This window comes from Esox lucius, chromosome 11 (assembly GCF_011004845.1).
Source record: "Esox lucius isolate fEsoLuc1 chromosome 11, fEsoLuc1.pri, whole genome shotgun sequence".
Lineage (NCBI taxonomy): Eukaryota > Metazoa > Chordata > Actinopteri > Esociformes > Esocidae > Esox > Esox lucius.
This window is the reverse complement of record NC_047579.1, coordinates 10,959,393-10,981,837: the sequence shown is the minus strand read 5'-3', so window position 1 is coordinate 10,981,837 and position 22,445 is coordinate 10,959,393. Positions and strand designations below refer to the sequence as shown.

Below are 22,445 nucleotides of genomic sequence, written 5' to 3'. Positions count from 1 at the left end.
AGAACTCCCACACACCTGTGAGAGGCGGCCACTCATTCAGCCCCCACCTGTGCTGTTCCCCAAAGTTTATGTCTGAGGCGGTAATCGTGGGGCACACTCATTCAGCTAAATTCAAAGCCGGCGGTCCTGTCCCACAGCAGTCTTCTAAGTATTATTTACATTGCAATATCAATGATAACACAACTTAATTTATTAATATTTATTATATTTTTTATTTGTGTGTGCCTTTTCTGTGCGATGGTGCCGCTGTGTTTTAATCTGATGGGTAATGTCATTTTTACCGCTGTGCACTACATTAAAATCAATGCGACAAACCTTACAAAAAGCGTTGAGGTTGTCGATATGACTCGGTAAGATGCATGTAAATTGTTGTGTCCAACACTGTTGTAATTTACAGCTATATTTAGATTTCTTTCCGGGAACACAGCCTTCACCTGCCATTATTATCGCTCGCTTTTGGGTCTGAACTTTCCGCGAAGCTTGCGCAGAGATCAACTGCGCAACTGGGTTATAGGTTGAGGTGACAAACGTGTTGAAAATTGTATGGTGTGTGGATTGTGTGAATAGGATGCTTTTCATACAAGATCTGGCAACTAGTCAACATTAGACAGACATATTGGTCTGATTATTTATAAAGGAGTTTGGGCCATGCAAATTATGGGAGTTTCCCAGGAGAAATAACAAAACGGGAGGGGTCTAGGAGATAGGGCTAAAAAACGGGAAGAACCCGGGAAAAATGGGAGTGTTGGCAAGTAGGCCTTACGTGGTGCCAAACTGCCAGGCTATTGTTTCAAGTCACACAAACCACAAAATTAAAGTAAGAACATGCTTTCCTCTCGATGTGGCCACGTGTTTGTGTGACCTGACCCACGGCGCCAGCCAGCCCGATGCCAACCCTGATCGCAGCGCCAAGATTATGATGTGGAAAACACTTCAGATTTCCAGACAAAAAAGATGCAAAGACTCAGGAGCCTTTGAATCCAAAAGTAGACTTTATTGACGTCATAAAGCCGTGCTGATCTGCAGAGCAACCAAGCCATGTTGGTCTGCAGAACAACCGACTTCCAAACCTTAAACACACATTTCTATACAGTATGGTTATACAATGATATTAGGTCCTCCCATTATGCTAATTTCTGGATGGATCCTTCTGGAATCTTCCATCAATGTTTTTCACTACCCTCTGGGATTCGCTCCCCCAGTCAGTACTCATCATGACTCAACATATTCTCTGAAATGGAAGGATTTCCTTATCTATGGGCTCACTCATCCTCCCAAGAGAGTCAAGGACAAGCTACAGGTCCTTCTGTCCTCAATATGAGAAAACAACAACTCATTGCACTGACCATGGGAACAATAGTTGAGCCAGAGCACAGTTCACCACTCTCTCTTAACAATTAAATTGTTTGGGGAAAAAATATGAGCCCTGGTTAAATGTTTTATCAATTAACAATTAATATACAAGTGATCACATGAGACGTTTTGTCTATTCTTCATCAGGTTCATGTGAAATAACAACATTTAATGAAAATACCACTACACCAGCTGCCTACACCAGAACTGCCGTGCCACCTTTCTCTTCAAGAGAGCCTTAAGCCTTGGTGAGTGAAAGCATATTTTAACAACCTGCCTTTGTGGTGCTGGTCATATTTTTGTGCTGGATCGATTGATATAGATGGTAATGAGTGTCAGTGTGTCCATGCTTATCTATTAAGGTTCTTGTAATAGAATGGATCTGTATTCCTAAAAGGTTGTCTTTCTGCTTTGTTGTGGCCTTCAGTGGTGTTGAGCTCATTGCTGTTCGTGTATGGCCCTGTAGGCACATTGGTTCTGAGCTTGGTTGCATTCCTAATTTAGGTTTGTAAATGTGACAGTGGTAATTTTACATGTGTGTGAGAGAGAAGGAGAGCAATTACACAAGAAGGTCTCTCTCTCTCTCTCCAGTATGTGTACTACAACACCTGGTAGAAGCAAGTCACTCTGTTGTTAAAAGTGTTTTGTGGAGCCACGCTGTTTGTTGATGTGTTAAATACACTCACCTAAAGGATTATTAGGAACACCATACTAATACTGTGTTTGACCCCCTTTCGCCTTCAGAACTGCCTTAATTCTACGTGGCATTGATTCAACAAAGTGCTGAAAGCATTCTTTAGAAATGTTGGCCCATATTGATAGGATAGCATCTTGCAGTTGATGGAGATTTGTGGGATGCACATCCAGGGCACGAAGCTCCCGTTCCACCACATCCCAAAGATGCTCTATTGGGTTGAGATCTGGTGACTGTGGGGGCCATTTCAGTACAGTGAACTCATTGTCATGTTCAAGAAACCAATTTGAATTGATTCGAGCTTTGTGACATGGTGCATTATCCTGCTGGAAGTAGCCATCAGAGGATGGGTACATGGTGGTCATAAAGGGATGGACATGGTCAGAAACAATGCTCAGGTAGGCCGTGGCATTTAAACAATGCCCAATTTGCACTAAGGGGCCTAAAGTGTGCCAAGAAAACATCCCCCACACCATTACACCACCACCACCAGCCTGCACAGTGGTAACAAGGCATGACGGATCCATGTTCTCATTCTGTTTATGCCAACTTCTGACTACCATCTGAATGTCTCAACAGAAATCGAGACTCATCAGACCAGGCAACATTCTTCCAGTCTTCAACTGTCCAATTTTGGTGAGCTTGTGCAAATTGTAGCCTCTTTTTTCCTATTTGTAGTGGAGATGAGTTGTACCCGGTGGGGTCTTCTGCTGTTGTAGTCCATCCGCCTCAAGGTTGTGCGTGTCGTGGCTTCACAAATGCTTTGCTGCGTACCTCGGTTGTAACGAGTGGTTATTTCTGTCAAAGTTGCTCTTCTATCAGCTTGAATCAGTCGGCCCATTCTCCTCTGACCTGTAGCATCAACAAGGCATTTTCGCCCACAGGACTGCCGCATACTGGATGTTTTTCCCTTTTCACACTATTCTTTGTAAACCCTAGAAATGGTTATGCGTGAAAATCCCAGTAACTGAGCAGATTGTGAAATACTCAGACTGGCCCGTCTGGCACCAACAACCATGCCATGCTCAAAGTTGCTTAAATCACCTTTCTTTCCCATTCTGACATTCAGTTTGGAGTTCAGGAGATTGTCTTGACCAGGACCACACCCTTAAATGCATTGAAGCAACTGCCATGTGATTGGTTGATTAGATAATTGCATTAATGAGAAATTGAACAGGTGTTCCTAATAATCCTTTAGGTGAGTGTAAACCCATCAGTAGAGGGAGTTTTGTAGCTTTACTGGTATGTATCCCATATTTTGAAATGGTTTGTACCCCACAAATTTTTTACATATGAAAACACCATTGCATGTATAACTGCCTTAGGTAATGATAACAAAGATGAATACATGTTAAGAAGACCCTGTAACTCATGTTTGTTAATATTTTCTAAATCATTAATTAATGTAACCTAAAGTACCCTTATTGTAAAGTGTTACCGAGGTTAATGATATGGTGTTGGTTAGTATGATTTAACGTTTGTGTTTTAAATTTGTGCAAAGACACATCATGGGGCTTGACCATCCGTCAGAAAACCAACCACTTCTGTTCAAGGGACAGCAACAACACATCTTACCCAAAAGTGGGATAATAACAACAAGAACAACTCCTACTGGTTAATTACCACACCCATCATGCCTTATTTCTTACATATAAATAAAGTACTAGACAAACGTTTGGACAAACCAACTCATTCAAGGGTATTCCTCTATTTTTTTCTTTATTTTTTTACTGAAGCCGTCAAAACTGAAATAAAATAACACATAAAATTATGCATGTAGACCCACTCTCGCACGTTGATGCCATATGGGTGGGCCCTGAGTCCTTTTAACCAATCTTTTTATTATTCTCAATTACCCTTACCAAATTGTATATATTAAATATAGGCTAATTTGACTATATATGGAGTCAATTAACTTTTGAATCCTTACATGCTAATAACAAATTTAGAAATGATATAACACTAACTAAACCGGGAGTCACCTCTCAACCAATCTGGAATACCTGATGATTTGATGCCGGCCTTTTTACTTCCCTCGGGAGGTCACACCTATTGTTGTAATGGGGGTCTACATACCATGCCCAAAAACACATGCCCTTTAAAATTTGATGCCAGCAACACAGTTGGAAGTGCCTGTACTTTTTGAGGAGGCTGAAGAAGGCTGTCTGTCCTCCAAGATCATTGTGAGCTTCTACTACTGCACCATCGAGAGCATTCTGACTAACTGTGCCTCTGTGTGGTTTGTCGGTTGCTCCGAAGCCGACCAGAAGGCCCTGCAAAGGGTGATGAAAAATGCCCAGCACATCACGGGTACCCATCTCCCAGCCATCGTAGACCCCCAGCACATCATGGGTACCCATCTCCCAGCCATCATAGACCTCCAGCACATCACGGGTACCCAGCTCCCAGCCATCGTAGACCTCCAGCACATCACGGGTACCCAGCTCCCGGCCATCGTAGACCTCCAGCACATCACGGGTACCCAGCTCCCAGCCATCGTAGACCTCCAGCACAAGTAGTGCACAGGGCGTTTGGCAACACCAGGGACCCTTCACACCCATGCCAGAATCTGTTTGCCCCCCTCCCATCAGGCAGGCTGTACAGGTCTCTCTTTACTTGCATTTTCAATTACATACACACATCTACCTCGGGAACCTCCTTGCTGCGATCCCTGCATTTCAGTTGCACATGCTACCCTACTCCTTCAATTTGCCTCAACTGCACATTTAGAATGCCATCGAGAACTGCCACATCTATTAATCTCACTTGTACATACATTATACTTAATACCTGTAAATTGCCTGTAAATCGTCCACAGCACATTTAGAATTGCCATATGTAATGCATTTGCATTAATTGTACATCCTTACATTCCACTTGTAATATACATATACTTAATACATTTTTCTGCTCTCCTCTATTTGCACTTCTGGTTAGAGGCAAACTGCATTTTGATAAACTCTTCTTGCACTGTTCAATGACAATAAAGTTGAATCTAATCACTTCTTCTATTAACAATACACTTTAAGCATTTGAGAACGGAGGAGACCAATTGCTGTAGTTTTGAAAGTTAGAATGTGGTTTGGCATTGTCTTGTTATTCTTAAATTGTTGCCCTATTTGCCTGCACAGTCTTTCATAGAGTGGTGAACCCCTCCCCTTTCTCACTTAAGACAGGCCCATCCTCTCTGGATTGATCTTTTAATACCCAATCATGTTACTGACCTGTTGCCAATTGACCTAATTAGTTGTGTGATATTCTACCAGGTTTAGTTTTTTTAGCAATACACAACTTTTCCAGTCTTTTGTTGCCTCTGTCCCATCTTTTTTGAAACTCGGCATCAAATTCAAAGTGGGCATATACTCTATATAGACAGTTGAGGGGTTTAAAAATGCCATGAAGGCAGACAAGTCAACATTGTAAACTTTTTATTGGGTTACATTTATTGGGTCAACTATATAAATGTTATGTCCCTGAAACTATAATTATTCCATACATATTGAATATAATGATTCAAATACAAAAATATCTCGGACAGTGTTTGTCTCATTTTAAGATTTATTTTGGTTGTTTTTTCTTTTGATTCTTATTTTTAAGTGAAAGTCACTCTGGTTAGAGGGCATGACAGGGTTTCATGCTGGTGTCAAGTGAGTTTCAGACAGGGAGTTTGTCCCGTGCGGCACCATATTCCCTGGGAATACGCTTCTTTTACTCTCAGTGCACCGCTTTGGGAATAGGGCGCCATTTTGGATGCACCTTCTGACACACAGAGACGTGTGACAGTGTTACTGGAAGCTATTCTGCTCACAGAAGGAGGACACAATCTCAGGATGTCAAACGATGAGAACACAAAGAGAAGGAGGACACAAGGAAATACACATAGGGCGTAAACATGGTGAATGGTGAACTAGTGAAAGTTATTTTATTCGATTGTGTAGACCTAGCTAATTAGAGGAAGCTGAAAGGTCCTTTAGAATAGATGTTGGTAACACGTCCAATGAAGTATATGGTTTAAAACTAAGTATGTGCTTCAACTGCTTGTTTTAATGAATCACTTGCAACATTGCCATCTTCACTCATTAAAATGCAAATCCATTTATAACATTTTTGACATGCGTTTTTCTGGATTTCTTTGTTGTTATTCTGTCTCTCACTGTTCAAATAAACTTACCATTACAATTATAGACTGGTCATTTATTTGCCAGATGCAAATTGAACGCTTCTGTTCCTCACTCAAAACTTTCCCTTTCAATTTTTTGGGAAAGGAAAGAAAAAGGTGCAGTGGTCTCTTAATTCTTTCAGAGCTGTATTTCTATAAATTATTATTTTAATTATGCATTACCATTTTTTGTATGTTCAGCATTGCAGGTTTAAAAACACAGACATTCAATTGACTCTTATTGAGCTATAATACAGATTTTAAATAATATATTATACTGTATATAGTTCTACAAATGCCCTTTCAACAGTATTTATTTGCTTTATGTGATTCAGTATAAAACACTAACATATATATTTTTAAGTTTGGTGATTTGACATATTAGAAATATGTTTACTACACAGTTTGCTACGCTGGTACATTTATTTGACATTGACAATTTGGTGTAGACTGTTTTAAAGAAAGCTTCCTATATAGCTAAAAGCTGAGATGTTGTAGCTACATGACAAATCTCTGTTTGGTAAAGTAGTATGCATCCACAGCTACATATTTGTAACCTTGGTGTGCTGCTGGCTACATTAGTGCATTACATTAGTACGCACTTTCTATTTCACATTCTTTAACCACACTTTTAAGGTGACTTTCAATACCTGCTACAGCATTTTGAACACATTTTCAATCACAGACATTCACACTGAATGTGTTGCCTCTGTAGGCCTGAAGAAGTGTCACCTGCTGGCACACTAATTAAGAAGGAATACACAGTGATGAGAGATCAGCAACTTAGCTTGTCTCATTTAGTGAATTACTGTAATACAGGCCCAGACATTTTGTTTTCCCCTGTTAGGTTTGCTCCACTTTGGTGTGGGTATTTATTTTGGTTTCCCTTTTTGCAATCAACTTTAGTGGGCAATACTCAAAATAACTTGCATTTTTAAAAGACCATATTGATTCTGAAAAACTTAAATAAGATTTGTTATCACAAAGAGACAGGCCAGTTGGGAGCTTGAGGGTGAATTACTAATGTTTCCTTTGTTTAATTAAAATAGTTAATTTCCTGTTTAATCCTAATCACCTCCAATAGCCAGACATTGCTAAACGAGTCTCTCTGAGGTTCAAGTTGTTTGTTTTCCTTGTTGTAGGGTGGCAAGTGTCTCACCACTAATGGCTGTGATTAAGGTAATTGGTCCTTATTTATTGTGTCATAATTACATAATTGGAATGACGCTGGTAGTATGCCCAATCAGCATGTAGGAGCTGATTATACAATTAATAGAAAACGTCTGTGTTTACAGATCGATTCTTAACATCACCCCTGACAAACATTTTTTAATAAAAAAATGCAATATTGGTCTGAGCACTGTTTGTTGGCAAATCCTGTTTTAAGTTACTATACCCCATATGGTATAGCAAATACAACGTACAAATAAATAAAATAACTTTTTACATATAAACCTATTTATAATATATGTACAGTGGGGTGTGATGGAAATTCCAATGTATCGACACTAGGAGTAAGGAACACAGAGACAAAGTTCTCTTTGTACATTCGAACAGTTTTATTAACTATTATGCACATATGAGAGACGCGTCAACCGCTTACACACATATAATCGTCTGAGGAGTCTCTGACTCAAAACATAATTTCAACAGTATTTATTACATAGAAAAGGGGTGTGTTAAGATGCTGCCATCTGTTTACCCCAAAGGGCGGGCTGTCCCCCCACCTTATCCTTCTCAACTCCTGAGGAGACCCAATGTCTGGATAGTCAACAGAGACACTAAAGGGTTATACAGATTTACGAGTACCCCTCTAATCCACCCGTGCCGGTCAAGGATGTCTCCTATTCAAACACCAGAACCCTCTCGGCATCTTTAACTAGTAACTCATTCATACATGTATAGGACGACAAAGAATACATCCTTCTTCTAGGCAGGAATACCTAATAATCCTCTGATATTATACAGACATGTGTGTCACAATCAAAGTACAGATTTACATACCAGCCAATAGAAAGACAGACATTTCTCAAATGCACCTTAGTTCAAAATTTCCATAACAGGGCAGAATAAGTATTTGATACACAGCCGTTTTTGCAAGTTTTCCCACTTACAAAGTATTTTTTATCATAGGTACTCTTCAACTGTGAGTGACGGAATCTAAAACAAAAGTCCAGAAAATCACATTGTATGAATTTTAAATAATTAATTTGCATTTTATTGCATGACATAAGTATTTGGTACATCAGAAATGTAGAACTTCATATTTGGTACAGAAACTTTTGTTTGCAATTACAGAGATCATACGTTTCCTGTAGTTCTTGACCAGGTTTGCACACACTGCAGCAGGGATTTTGGCCCACTCCTCCATACAGACCTTCTCCAGATCCTTCAGGTTTCAGGGCTGTCGCTGGGCAATACGGACTTTCAACTCCCTCCAAAGATTTTCTATTGGGTTCAGGTCTGGAGACTGGCTAGGCCACTCCAGGACCTTGAGATACTTCTTACGGAGCCACTCCTTAGTTGCCCTGGCTGTGTGTTTCGGGTCGTTGTCATGCTGGAAGACCCAGCCACGACCCATCTTCAATGCTTTTACTGAGAGAAGGAGGTTGTTGGCCAAGTTCTCATGATAAATGGCCTCATCCATCCTCCCCTCAATACGGTGCAGTCGTCCTGTCCCCTTTGCAGAAAGCATCCCCAAAGAATGATTTTTCCACCTCCATGCTTCACGTTTGGGATGGTGCTCTTGGGGTTGTACTAATTCTTCTTCTTCCTCCAAACACGGCGAGTGGAGTTTAGACCAAGAAGCTCTATTTTGGTCTCATCAGACCACATGACCTTCTCCCATTCCTCCTCTGGATCATCCAGATGGTCATTGGCAAACTTCAGACGGGTCTGGACATGCGCTGGCTTGAGCAGGGGGACCTTGCGTGCGCTGCAGGATTTTAATCCATGACGGCGTAGTATGTTACTAATGGTTTTCTTTGAGACTGTGGTCCCAGCTCTCTTCAGGTCATTGACCAGGTCCAGCTGTGTAGTTCTGGGCTGATCCCTCACCTTCCTCATGATCATTGATGCCCCACGAGGTGAGATCCTGCATGGAGCCCCAGACCGAGGGAGATTGACTGTCATCTTGAACTTCTTCCATTTTCTAATAATTGCGCCAACAGTTGTTGCCTTCTCACCAAGCTGCTTGCCTATTGTCCTGTAGCCCATCCCAGCCTTGTGCAGGTCTACAATTTTATCCCTGATGTCCTTACACAGCTCTCTGGTCTTGGCCATTGTGGAGAGGTTGGAGTCTGTTTGATTGAGTGTGTGGACAGGTGTCTTTTATACAGGTAACGAGTTCAAACAGGTGCAGTTAATACAGGTAATGAGTGGAGAACAGGAGGGCTTCTTAAAGAAAAACTAACAGGTCTGTGAGAGCTGGAATTCTTACTGGTTGGTAGGTGATCAAATACTTATGTCATGCAATAAAATGCTAATTCATTATTTAAAAATGGGGGTTCTGTGTCTTGAACGGTCTGTTAACTTCCCCCTTCAGGATTGAAAGTTCCATTGTGGGGATGAAGGTATGTTGGTGGGGATGGCTGGGATGGGTGAGTGTGTATGGGGGCCCCAATGGTGGAGGGTTGAAGTTGATGGCAGGACACACAGGGAGAAGGTAGGTTGTCAGGACTGTCCTTTTGTCTTTCAGATCTGCAGTAGAACTCATTCAGGTCGTTGGTAAGTCACAGGTCATTAAAGGATTTGTTTTCTTTGTACAATCATTGCATTCTGCATTTATTTGCCTTGTATACAGCATCCCAACATTTTTGGAAATATGGTTGGAATGACACCAGGTTTTGGACAGTGTAAAGCCTGCATCATAAAAATGATTTCAGTAGATTGATTTGGGGTTTTGATTTTGACCATCTCCAGGGTCTCTGATTTCCTCCTCTGGTTTTCTAGTGTTCACACCACCTCTTACCAATTGTGGTTACTAGCATTTGGAATAAATTAGCGATGTAATTATGGTTGGTAGTCATGTATGAAAACTGTGCTTTACAGTATTGTATTGTACATAGACAATGCGGTGGTCTTATGTGGCTCAGCTTTTTTTCACAACCAACGCCAAGGAACCAAGGACATACACATCACAAGCCTCAGGGTGGTGGTTCTGTACTCTTCAATCAGTACAAAGCAGGCAGAACTGTATAGAATATACTGAGTATAATAACACAATGGTGAAGTGATGATCAGTTGTGAACACTCTGTAGCGAGTTTGCAATCTCCAATCATGGCTCTTTTGATTGGGCATGGGCACTCAGCTTGGTCTTAACATCATTCTAGGGCTGAGGGTCTGTCTACTCTGTAAACTGGAGTGCAGCCTAGTATTCTCTTCCAAATAGCACTACGCCTGACTAACTGAGTTAATTAATCTGTTCAGTGATTGCCTAAATTCAACACACCTGTCTGGGTAAATTCACTTTGGCCACTTTAGGACCTGAGTTACCTACCGCTGCTGTATTTAAAACGCTTTCATTCAACTGAGTGCAGGACCTGGAATAGTACACTATTTCTGACAAGAGCCCATAGAGCTCCACTTGTAGCCAAGGTAAGTAAACTTAACATGGACTTAAGCTAAACAAATTGGGTCATTAATGGCTGTGATTATGGTCATTCATTGGGGGGCATCATTCAATAATTGGATTGGAATGTGTCTGGTAGGATTCCCCAATCAGCATGTAAGATATCGTGCCGGTTCTTACAAAAAACAGGGCATGTCACTGACAGCATAATTCTCCTATTTGTCCCATTACTTGATCTTTTAACAAATCAGCTCTGAAAAAGATGTGAGAAGATGTAATGTGATTAAATCCATTTAAAGTAAACTGATGTAATCTTAAATCAGGAGCATATTGAATTATATGAAGAACAGGGCGCCCATTGAGTGGTACACACTCTAGGAGGCATTTGAAGTGGTTCTTCACACATTCTGGATAATATCTGTCTATGGCAGGCTCCCATGTAGCTCAGCTCGAACGTTTCACTTTCAGCGTCAGTGTTGGGGGTTTGTTTCCAGTGGGATGTGATTACCAAAAGTAACACAGTGTATGCAGTCTCTACTGTAGATAAGAACCCCTGCTAAATGACTAAAATGTTGGACGGGTTGCACTGGAGCTGTGGCTTGAGCCAGATTTTGTATTTTCAGTGCTATACAGCTGTCTGCCTGAAGCTGGATTGATGATTGATTGTGCTGCTTCCTATAAATGCACTTGCAAAATATTCCTCAATTGGTAAGCATTATGAAGCAGACTGTGTACTTCCGTGGTCCAGTGGACCATATCACAACCAAATGGTATTTATCAAAAAAACTTTTTTTTTGTTTTTGTTTTTACTTAATTTCATTTTGTTCCATTACAACCTTATTCTAAAATGGATTCAAGTGATTTATCGTCAATGTACGCATACAACCACATTACCAAGCATCAATGTACACACCTTACAACCACACACCTTACACACAAAACCACATTACCAACCATCAGTATACACACATAACCACATTACCAACCATCAGTATACACACATAACCACATTACCAACCATCAGTATACACACATAACCACATTACCAACCATCAGTATACACACATAACCACATTACCAACCATCAGTATACACACATAACCACATTACCAACCATCAGTATACACTCATAACCACATTACCAAGCATCAGTACACACACATAACCACATTACCAAGCATCAAGGTAGACACGCATAACCACATTACCAAGCATCAATATACATGCATAACCGCATTACTAAGCATCAATATACATGGATAACCACATTACTAAGCATCATTGTACACGCGTAACCACATTACCGAGCATCAATGTACACATACATAACCACCTTACCAAGCAATAGCAGTTTTGTAGATTTTTTAGAGTTATCACATTTACATAAGTATTCTGAACCTTTTGTCTGGTCCTGGCCAGGTTGGATGGGGAACCAGGCTCTGGTAGGGCCACTCAGGGATGTTCACAGACCTGTTGACACTCCTGCATTGTGTTTATGGTTCTTTCTGTTGGAAGGTAAACCTTCATGCTTCTGAGGACCTGAGCACTCTGGAGAAGGTTTTCATCTAGCGTCTGTGTGTACTATACTCTGTTTATCTTTCTCTTGGTCCTGACTAGTCTCTCAGTCCCTGCCAATACAAAAATATCCCCTTCACCACAGAGATGTGAGGGCCTGAGTTCAATCTTGGTTTCATCAGACCAGTGAATGTTGCTTCTCACGGTCTGAGAATCCTTCAAAATTCTTATGACAAGCATCAAGCGTACTTTCCGATGCCTGTCACTTAGGAGTGGCTTCAGTCTGAATATTCTACCATCAAGGCCTGATTGGTGGAGTGCAGCAGAGATGTTTGTCTAGAAGGTTCTCCCTTCGCTCCACGCAGGAACTCTAGAACTTTGCTAGTGTTCATGGTCACCTCCCTGACCAAGGCATTTCTCCCCTGATTACTCAATTTGATTGGCCAGCTGTAGGAGGAAATGACATTTTCACAGTTCTTCCATTTAGAATGTTGGAGAACACTGTTCTTGGAGGGTGACGCAATTGGCCAGCATCGTCTAGATTGAGGTTTACTATTGCCTTGCAACATTGTGCTCTAGAAATTCCTTGGGTGCCTATGAGATTCATCAAGTTAGAAGGATTTGTCACCTTTGTCTCTTAAGGATTGTGGCACAGATGTCCTTGTAAAGAAAACAGTACTACAAGAACCAGAACAGCATTGGATGTTTTTTGAGATTAATATTGACTGTCCCAAGTTTGCTGGGAGTTTCTGCAATGAATCAGAACCTTAACTACAAATTGCATATCACAAAATTGGAGTAAAAAACCTGGGTAAAATAATTGTATACCCTGAATGTAATGGAAAAATATGTACAGCACCAAGCCCGATGTAGACAAGTAATGGCAGGAAATGAAGAAGAGAAATTACACATTTCCTGTACTAACTGATCAATCTTCCTCTGGTGATGTTCCCTGTGTTAGTTGTACAACAATTCTGATCAAGGCTAAAAGTCTTGGATTTAAGAATACAATATTTTTATCTATAGATTTTTCACTAAGAAAACTGCAATTTTCCATTCACACTAGATGTTGATTAGTTTCAGTATGAAATTATTGGCCCAAGTTTATATGTGCTTCATTCGCCTTCATTATCCAACCAGATACGTCCACTCATTCTGGGTCAGTTATTGGCTGTTCCCTGTGACGCTGAACAGTTTCACGGTGTGACATTTCCCAAGGTTGTTTTCATTTATCACTTTTCATTTCCAGCCATGAATCATAAATGAGTTCATGTATTCATGTATTGTGTTCGATATACAGGCTTTGTGTTTGTGAGTGTGTGTGTGTGCACGCTCGCATTTCTGTGTAAAGAATAGTGATGTTATCCTGTTTCTGCAGTTCTGCATCTGCAGAGGGGGTGCGTGAGTGCGTGCGTGCGTGTGCGTGCGTGAGTGCGTGCGTGAGTGCGTGCGTGTGTGTGTGCGCGCTTCTACATGATTCCTCTGAAATCAGACGAATGAAACAGAGACAGACCAGGCAAAACTGTTTTAGGGACACATCTGCCTCCAGGCTTAATGTCTGCATCATAAATGACAACTTATTCCAATGGGCCCCGGTCAGAAGGCAGGAAGAGATTAGGCTCTAATTCTGAGTGAATCCCCACGTGTAGCCATGTGTCTGTGACCTGCAATAGCCAGACAGAATTAAATCCAGTTAGAGCATTTTACGGTGAAACAACCGCATTACAGTGAACAGAACACAGGACATCATTCTATTTCAGGAATATAATGTCCGTGACGCATCTTTTGGAAGTGATGCAGTCCACGCAGGTTCATTCTGTTACATAACCATGCTGGGATGAAGCGTGCGCAAGCGTGTGTGTGTGCGCGCGTGCATAGGAACAATATTTCTCAGACACTTCACTTTATGTCTCACAGCGCACACTGAGACATCTGATGCTAGTGGACAGAGAGAGAGAAAGTGAGAAGACAGAAGACAGAGGAAACTTTTGGGTAAAGAGAATTAGAGAGTTGTGAGCAGAAATGAGCGAGCGAAAGAGAGAATAAATGAGGAGAAGCAATCACTCATCCCACAATTGACATTGAACAAACGGTGTGTGTAATTCTTAAGTGTGTGTCAAAATCTCCAGGCCATTTATTTTCAATTCAACTTTTCAACTCTCAATTGCAGATCACTACTGCCCTCTACAGTCACCCGAGGATATTACCACCCACCGCAGTAACACAAGGGTGTGTGAGAAATGGTTTTACTATACGTCTAAGGACCCCAAAGCACAGCAAATCCTGACAATTTGATCCCTATAATGTCAAGGGCTGTTTCAGTTTTACCTGTTAGGTTTGGGTTGTTATTGTGAGAATTGGGTTCGTTTTAACTTTGGTTTTAGCTTTGGGGATTATGGGTTAGGTTAACAAGGCTAAGATACGGGTAAGGGTTAAGGTTAGGTTAGGAGATAAGGAAACTAAGGAATCATTGTTCTGGTCCCCGCAATGATAGAAAAACCAATGTGTGTTTAGTTTTTTTCTTTCTTTCTAGGGTGATGTTGTGTCATTGAGTCCAGATAGGAAGACAACAGAACATTGGGTTCATTTAATCGTGGTGGAAAGGTTAAAGCATTTATTTGTGGGGCAATCAATTCAAACACTATTTGATACTCAGAGATTGCACACACAGGCAGGCAGTGTGTGGTCTGCCTGTGCCTCTTTCTCTTTCACACACACATACACACAGAAACGCGTCTCAAGAATCCCAAAAAACACAAATAACATGCAGGTAGACAAGCAAACTCTCTGTAAGAGGTCAACACTGTGGTTTCCTTCTTCACTTGTTTGTTGCTTTAACGCACTGCAAACAGTGACCTCAAAAATGACTGGCTCCTGAAAAAGCTATTGACACTCCTTCATTCTGTGCTCCAGCACCGGCGCATTGACATGACAACAACATTGACTCTTTTTCCAAAATATTTTATGAGATTGACAAACAGTGTGGGAGGGATCTTAGACATTGCTCAATGCAGAATTTATGGATAGTAAATATCCAACTGCACTCATCAAGTCCCATTAGCCACATACACATTACAGCAGATGTTTTTTCAAGTAGTGAAATGTTTGTGTCTAGGCTCCTATAATTGATATCTTTTCTGTTCTATCTCATCATTAGTTGATGTCACAGGTCTAAATAAGTCCCTGATTGGGGGCAGGCAATGAAAAACTGGAGTGGAACTCTCTTTGAGTACTCTAGTTGAATACCCATTCCAAGTCGGCCATGATGGGACTAGTGGAGTGAGTATGATGGAGGTGACGTCTCAGCAAGGACAGTGACAACACCTCCTATTTCAGGGGACGTCATTTGAATACTTTTTTTGTTTGCAAGAGTGATTCTTGACCAGCCTATCTAAAATACCACTGCTGAGGTCTGCTGTGTGGGTGGTAGTGCTGAGGTCTGCTGTGTGGGTGGTAGTGCTTAGGTCTGCTGTGTGGTTGGTAGGGCTGAGGTCTGCTGTGTGGGTGGTAGTGCTGAGGTCTGCTGTGTGGGTGGTAGTGCTTAGGTCTGCTTTGTGGGTGGTAGGGCTGAGGTCTGCTGTGTGGGTGGTAGGGCTGAGGTCCGCTGTGTGGGTGGTAGGGCTGAGGTCCGCTGTGTGGGTGGTAGGGCTGAGGTCTGCTGTGTGGGTGGTAGGGCTGAGGTCTGCTGTGTGGGTGGTAGTGCTGAGGTCTGCTGTGTGGGTGGTAGTGCTGAGGTCTGCTGTGTGGAAGGTAGGGCTGAGGTCTGCTGTGTGGGTGGTAGTGCTGAGGTCTGCTGTGTGGGTGGTAGTGCTGAGGTCTGCTGTGTGGGTGGTAGTGCTGAGGTCTGATGTGTGGGTGGTAGTGTTGAGGTATGCTGTGTGGGTGGTAGTGCTGAGGTCTGCTGTGTGGGTGGTAGTGCTGAGGTCTGCTGTGTGGGTGGTAGTGCTGAGGTCTGCTGTGTGGGTGGTAGGGATGATGGTCTACTGTGTGGGTGGTAGTACTGAGGTCTGCTGTGTGGGTGGTAGTGCTGAGGTCTGCTGTGTGGGTGGTAGTGCTGAGGTCTGCTGTGTTGGTGGTAGTACTGAGGTCTGCTGTGTGGGTGGTAGTACTGAGGTCTGTTGTGTGGGTGGTAGTGCTGAGGTCTGCTGTGTGGGTGGTAGGGCTGAGGTCTGCTGTGTGGGTGGTAGTACTGAGGTCTGTTGTGTGGGTGGTAGTGCTGAGGTCTGCTGTGTGGGTGGGAGTGATTTAGCTCAGCCACCTTGGCATGTTTGGGTTCTGGAACAATGGAGGGTAACAATTTAATTCGAACTACAAACCAGAAACTGAATTGAGTGTTGTTTAACCACTCACCCACCAACTGACATTTTTAATTAATTGTTATAATTATTATTGTTTAACCACACCCCCCCCCCCCACACACACACACAAACACATTACTTCATTTGTGAGGATATTCTTGGAACTAAAATCAATTCCTAAAAAAAGTATATATTCTCTATCCCCTAACACTAAAATGAATACTGCTACCCAAAACAACCCCAAAACCAATACCTAAACCTCTGAATTCTTAACCCCTACCCTTATTCTAACCCTAAACCTCAATATAATTCTTTAAACGAAAAGCCTAAAATATACCTTTTTATTCATGAGAAGTGGCAAAGACTCCTCTCTTCATTTATCATGGGTTGTCTTCTGGTCATGTTTTAATGGATTGTACATTGTATATTTCAAGTAAAGTATTGAGTTCATGGAAAAGTACAGAGTCTTTGTGTAGTGGAATGCCAGAGGTGTTGACAGTGTTATAAATGTGGGAGAGGGGATCGGGTCTTTGTTTGTGACACACATGTTTGAATGGTATCATTGGGTCCTCTGAACATTCGTTAATCTGCCTAAACCATCAGTGTAACCGTTCTTTGCTCTTTAGTCATGTGGCCAGCACTCTTGAAAGAATAATTTACCATGACCCTTTAATTAACCTCTTGGGGGAAGGAGGGGCAATTTGCCAACACTTAGGAAGGGAACATGAATTGTTGACATGAGACAGCTGTGTTGTGTCTCAGCACACCCCTTTGTTGTGTAAGTACTGATGATCCTCTGAGCTACATGAGAGATGTCTCGTAGTTTGCCTTGTAACTATGATGTCCGCTCTACTATCAACTAAATAGACTGCTAATTGTGCCACAAGGATTATGTCACCCATTCTTGTGTTGATACTGTGGACACTCATTTTTGTGTTGATACTGTGGACACTCATTCTTGTGTTGACACTGTGAACATCCATTCTTGTGTTGACACTGTGGACACCCATTCTTGTGTTGACACTGTGAACATCCATTCTTGTGTTGACTCTGTGGACACCCATTCTTGTGTTGACACTGTGAACATCCATTCTTGTGTTGACACTGTGAACATCCATTCTTGTGTTGACACTGTGAACATCCATTCTTGTGTTGACTCTGTGGACACTCATTCTTGTGTTGATACTGTGGAGACTCATTCTTGTGTTGACACTGTGGACACCCATTCTTGTGTTGACACTGTGGACACTCATTCTTGTGTTGACTCTGTGGAGACTTGTTCTTGTGTTGACACTGTGGACACCCATTCTTGTGTTGACACTGTGGACACCCATTCTTGTGTTGACACTGTGGACACCCATTCTTGTGTTGACACTGTGGACACCCATTCTTGTGTTGACTCTGTGGACACCCATTCTTGTGTTGACACTGTGGACACCCATTCTTGTGTTGACACTGTGGACACTCATTCTTGTGTTGACACTGTGGACACCCATTCTTGTGTTGACACTGTGGACACCCATTCTTGTGTTGACACTGTGGACACTCATTCTTGTGTTGACACTGTGGACACTCATTCTTGTGTTGACACTGTGGACACCCATTCTTGTGTTGATACTGTGGACACCCATTCTTGTGTTGACACTGTGGACACTCATTCTTGTGTTGACACTGTGGACACCCATTCTTGTGTTGACACTGTGGACACTCATTCTTGTGTTGACTCTGTGGAGACTTGTTCTTGTGTTGACACTGTGGACACCCATTCTTGTGTTGACACTGTGGACACCCATTCTTGTGTTGACACTGTGGACACCCATTCTTGTGTTGACACTGTGGACACCCATTCTTGTGTTGACTCTGTGGACACCCATTCTTGTGTTGACACTGTGGACACCCATTCTTGTGTTGACACTGTGGACACTCATTCTTGTGTTGACTCTGTGGACACTCATTCTTGTGTTGACACTGTGGACACCCATTCTTGTGTTGACTCTGTGGACACCCATTCTTGTGTTGACACTGTGGACACTCATTCTTGTGTTGACACTGTGGACACTCATTCTTGTGTTGACTCTGTGGACACTCATTCTTGTGTTGACACTGTGGACACTCATTCTTGGGCTGAGACTGCTGTTGTTTTTGTACCTGCCCACTGTATCTCCAGCTATAACGACAGCCAAGGTGAGAGTGGATGAGGTGGAGCAGAAGCAGGTGTGCATGTTCATATGGTATGTCTAAAGGTTAGGTGGGTCGACATGAGAATGGACTTGATTGATATAAACCTCCCTATCCTCCCTACTGTATGTGCACCTTTAAATCCCACTGTGAAGAGACTGGGCATCGTGCAGAGTTTTCTGTTTTGTAGTAGACCCTGAGCCGCTAGCAAACAAACACCTCATCCACCTCACGTCGGTCTCTGTGGTGTACAGTCCAGAAACTCTGGGAGATCCTCCCCTTCTTGCCTTGTGCTCCCCTGGTACTTCCAATCTCTATGGTTTCAGAGAATTTATAAATGAACCCCTGATTCAGATTGAGATAGATTGATTATGCCTTACAGTTAAAGGACTGAGACATAACCCAGAAGGACAGAACATCGTCTCTGCTTTGGTATGTTTTTCACTTATTCCATTATTATTACGATGCTACAATCTTAGGTATGTTTTATTTTATGAAGGTCCCCATTAGCTTCTCCCATCAGTGATGACAAGTTTTTCTGGGGTCCAACATTTATGAAATTGATGGAATTAATTCACTATCAACAGTGAATTAAATTACATTTCTCAATGATGCTTGATAATTTATGAGATTATATCAGAGGATTTTGTCATTGAGTATGAAAAGAAAGTTGATCACAACATGTTAACAATAAATAGTGTTTACAGTTCATGGGCGATTTATGTTCACTGCTGTGTTCCAGTGTTCACCTTCAAATTGGCGAGTTTCGGGTGAGTTCAAATTATAAGCTAGATGCGGTAGATATTCCTTGACTGGAAAGATTAATTTAGATGCTGAGGTTTTTACCTTACAACGACTTAATGGTCAGTCATCATCTCAATCATTCCTTATCTGTCTGGGCTAACAGATTACTTTATATTCCAGTCCATTGTTATTGCCTCATATTCCAAAATAAAAACAATATATTCGTATTCATTTTGCACAATAATTGTATATTTCGATATTTAATCTGCTTCTGAACCAAACCACTCCATCTGTAAATTGTACAGTCATCCTGTTAAATGGTTATTATGTCTCAACCATGAAAAAACACAACTGATTAATAAGGCTGTTGTCTCACTGGGTTTTCTATGACAAACAACTTGAATCTATATGTGTAGCTGTCTGAGTGAAGTGATCCCACAGGGGACAGAGGTAAAGGTTGCCAACAAAACAAGCCTTCAGGCATTGGAATTGGTCCTGCATCAGGTGTGGTTCACTGAACCATCGCTGTTAGAAAGAAATGGAGCCTTGAAGTGACATAACATGGGAGCAATGGAGCCTTGAAGTGACATAACACGGGAGCATAGGAGCCTTGTAGTGACATAACATGGGAGCAATGGAGCCTTGAAGTGACATAACACGGGAGCATAGGAGCCTTGTAGTGACATAACATGGGAGCAATGGAGCCTTGAAGTGACATAACACGGGAGCATAGGAGCCTTGTAGTGACATAACATGGGAGCAATGGAGCCTTGAAGTGACATAACACGGGAGCATAGGAGCCTTGTAGTGACATAACATGGGAGCAATGGAGCCTTGAAGTGACATAACACGGGAGCATAGGAGCCTTGTAGTGACATAACACGGGAGCTTAGGAGCCTTGAAGTGACATAAAACAAATTTGCCTTTCATCTCTCACAACAAATACATTTTCTGCAAAAGCAGACTGCAAATGAGGTTCAGTTTCTTTCTGAAGAAATTCGGAAACAAGCAGATATGTACATTTGTAAAATGACAGAGAATGGATTCTGAGAAAGAACTGAGAAACAGACTCTTAGCTGATAGTACACACTGATACTAACTTAATGACATATCTAGCAACAACCTGTCCAAAGTTTTTCCCCAATGTGATTCTGCTAAGAAAGCATTGCCTCTGCCTTCCTAAGACAGGGACCTGCAAGCTCTTTTATCAAGGTGTAAAAAAGGAGGAGCTAATATTGCTGTGATCCTCAGGTGAGGGGGTTTCCCCTGTACACACAGCCTCGTCTCTCTGGAGATTAATCAGATACAGACTGCCATAGCTTATTTTAAACCACTGATCATTTCAGGAAAACAAGTCCTGCAGAATTAAACAATGTAAACGTTCTGATTCTACTGCAACATTTTGGTAGGTGTTGATTTCTTTATTAGGATCAGTCACAATGTTAAGTGGAAATTGACAACTATAGAGGCCTTTCATTTTTGTATAAAATATACATGAGCTATATGACAATCCAGGGCTCCAGCCTAACTTTGGCGAGCGATTAACAACATTGGTCTCAGTAGTAGTTGACTTATATTAATATCAACACACCAAAAAATATATCCCTGCCAAATCCATATGGGGATAGAGTTAAAGTCCTCTTCTCAACACAATGCAAAGACAGAGATTATTGAATTTAAGTTACTTTGAATACTGAAGGGAGATATATGTACAGGCAGGAGAGAATAAAAAAGTGTTAGAGATTCATTGTAGTTACACAAGCAAACTCTGATTAAAGGACCCATCACATTTTGAGGAGACTTGTTGTGTGGATGTCAAAGCATCTGACCAGTAACCAAAATGTTTGCTACATCAAATTACTGAGCAGACAAAGTGAACTACGAACCAGACAGTTACTCCTAATCGCTTCTAGTTGGTTGCTGAAAATGTATTCACAAAAATAACTTTCAAAGCCAAGAGCCCATCACGTTTCCTTCCTCAAACATTGGCTATTAAAATCCTAGGATTATGATAAAACAATGTGGCCTATGAAATTGACTGGGAAAGTGGAAGGCTGAGAGTGGCAGCTGTGCCATCAGAGCATCATCCTATTATGGCTCTTGTCTCTTCCATTAAAACATCCAAATTAATTTGTTGTTAGGATAATACAGGATCAAGCCTAGGACAATACATTTTGAGTAGACACATATTTTAAAATGTTGTTTGACAATATAAACATTATATCGGCTTCTATATACTATATAAAATGTTTACTAGTGTAGTCACAGACAGGCTATATAGCCACTTAGTTACACTACCTATTATTACACTACCTTAGTTACACTACCTATTATTACACTACCTACGTTACACTATCTTAGTTACACTACCTATTATTACACTACCTTAGTTACACTACCTAATATTACACTACCTAATATTACACTGCCTTAGTTACACTACCTATTATTACACTACCTTAGTTACACTACCTAATATTACACTACCTTAGTTACACTACCTATTATTACACTACCTTAGTTACACTACCTAATATTACACTACCTACGTTACACTGCCTTAGTTACACTACCTATGTTATGCTACCTATTTTAAACTAACTTCGTTACACCGCATTTGTTGCACTGCTTTTGTTAAACTACCTTTGTAAAATGACTTTTTTTACACTATCTTTGTTTAACTACCTTTTTTAAAGTACCATGCCTTAACTTAACCCTAAGTTAGCCTTAAAGGGTAACCATTAAATGTTGAAGAGTAACGTAATAACGAGTCATTAAGGACAAGTAGCACCAGGGATATGCTGATACCAAACGTAATTGAACCAATTTCTGTTTATACTGAACATTATCACGTCTAATAGAACAGTTCCATAAGGACGTAATCCCTGAGAGGTATGGTTGGTTTTGGGGTTGGAATGCTGATCCCAGATCTG

General features: G+C 41.4%; 1 protein-coding gene across 1 annotated transcript in view; it reads left to right on the top strand.

Annotated features, from left to right (window-relative positions):
- The window catches only part of LOC105008300 (G-protein coupled receptor 183-A), a 48,527-nt gene that overhangs the window by 14,503 nt on the left and 11,579 nt on the right, over window positions 1-22,445 (top strand). The window contains exon 2 of the mRNA XM_020044385.3: window positions 1,501-1,601. The gene's annotated coding sequence lies outside the window, so the exon portion shown is untranslated. The remainder of the gene's footprint in view (window positions 1-1,500; window positions 1,602-22,445) is intronic.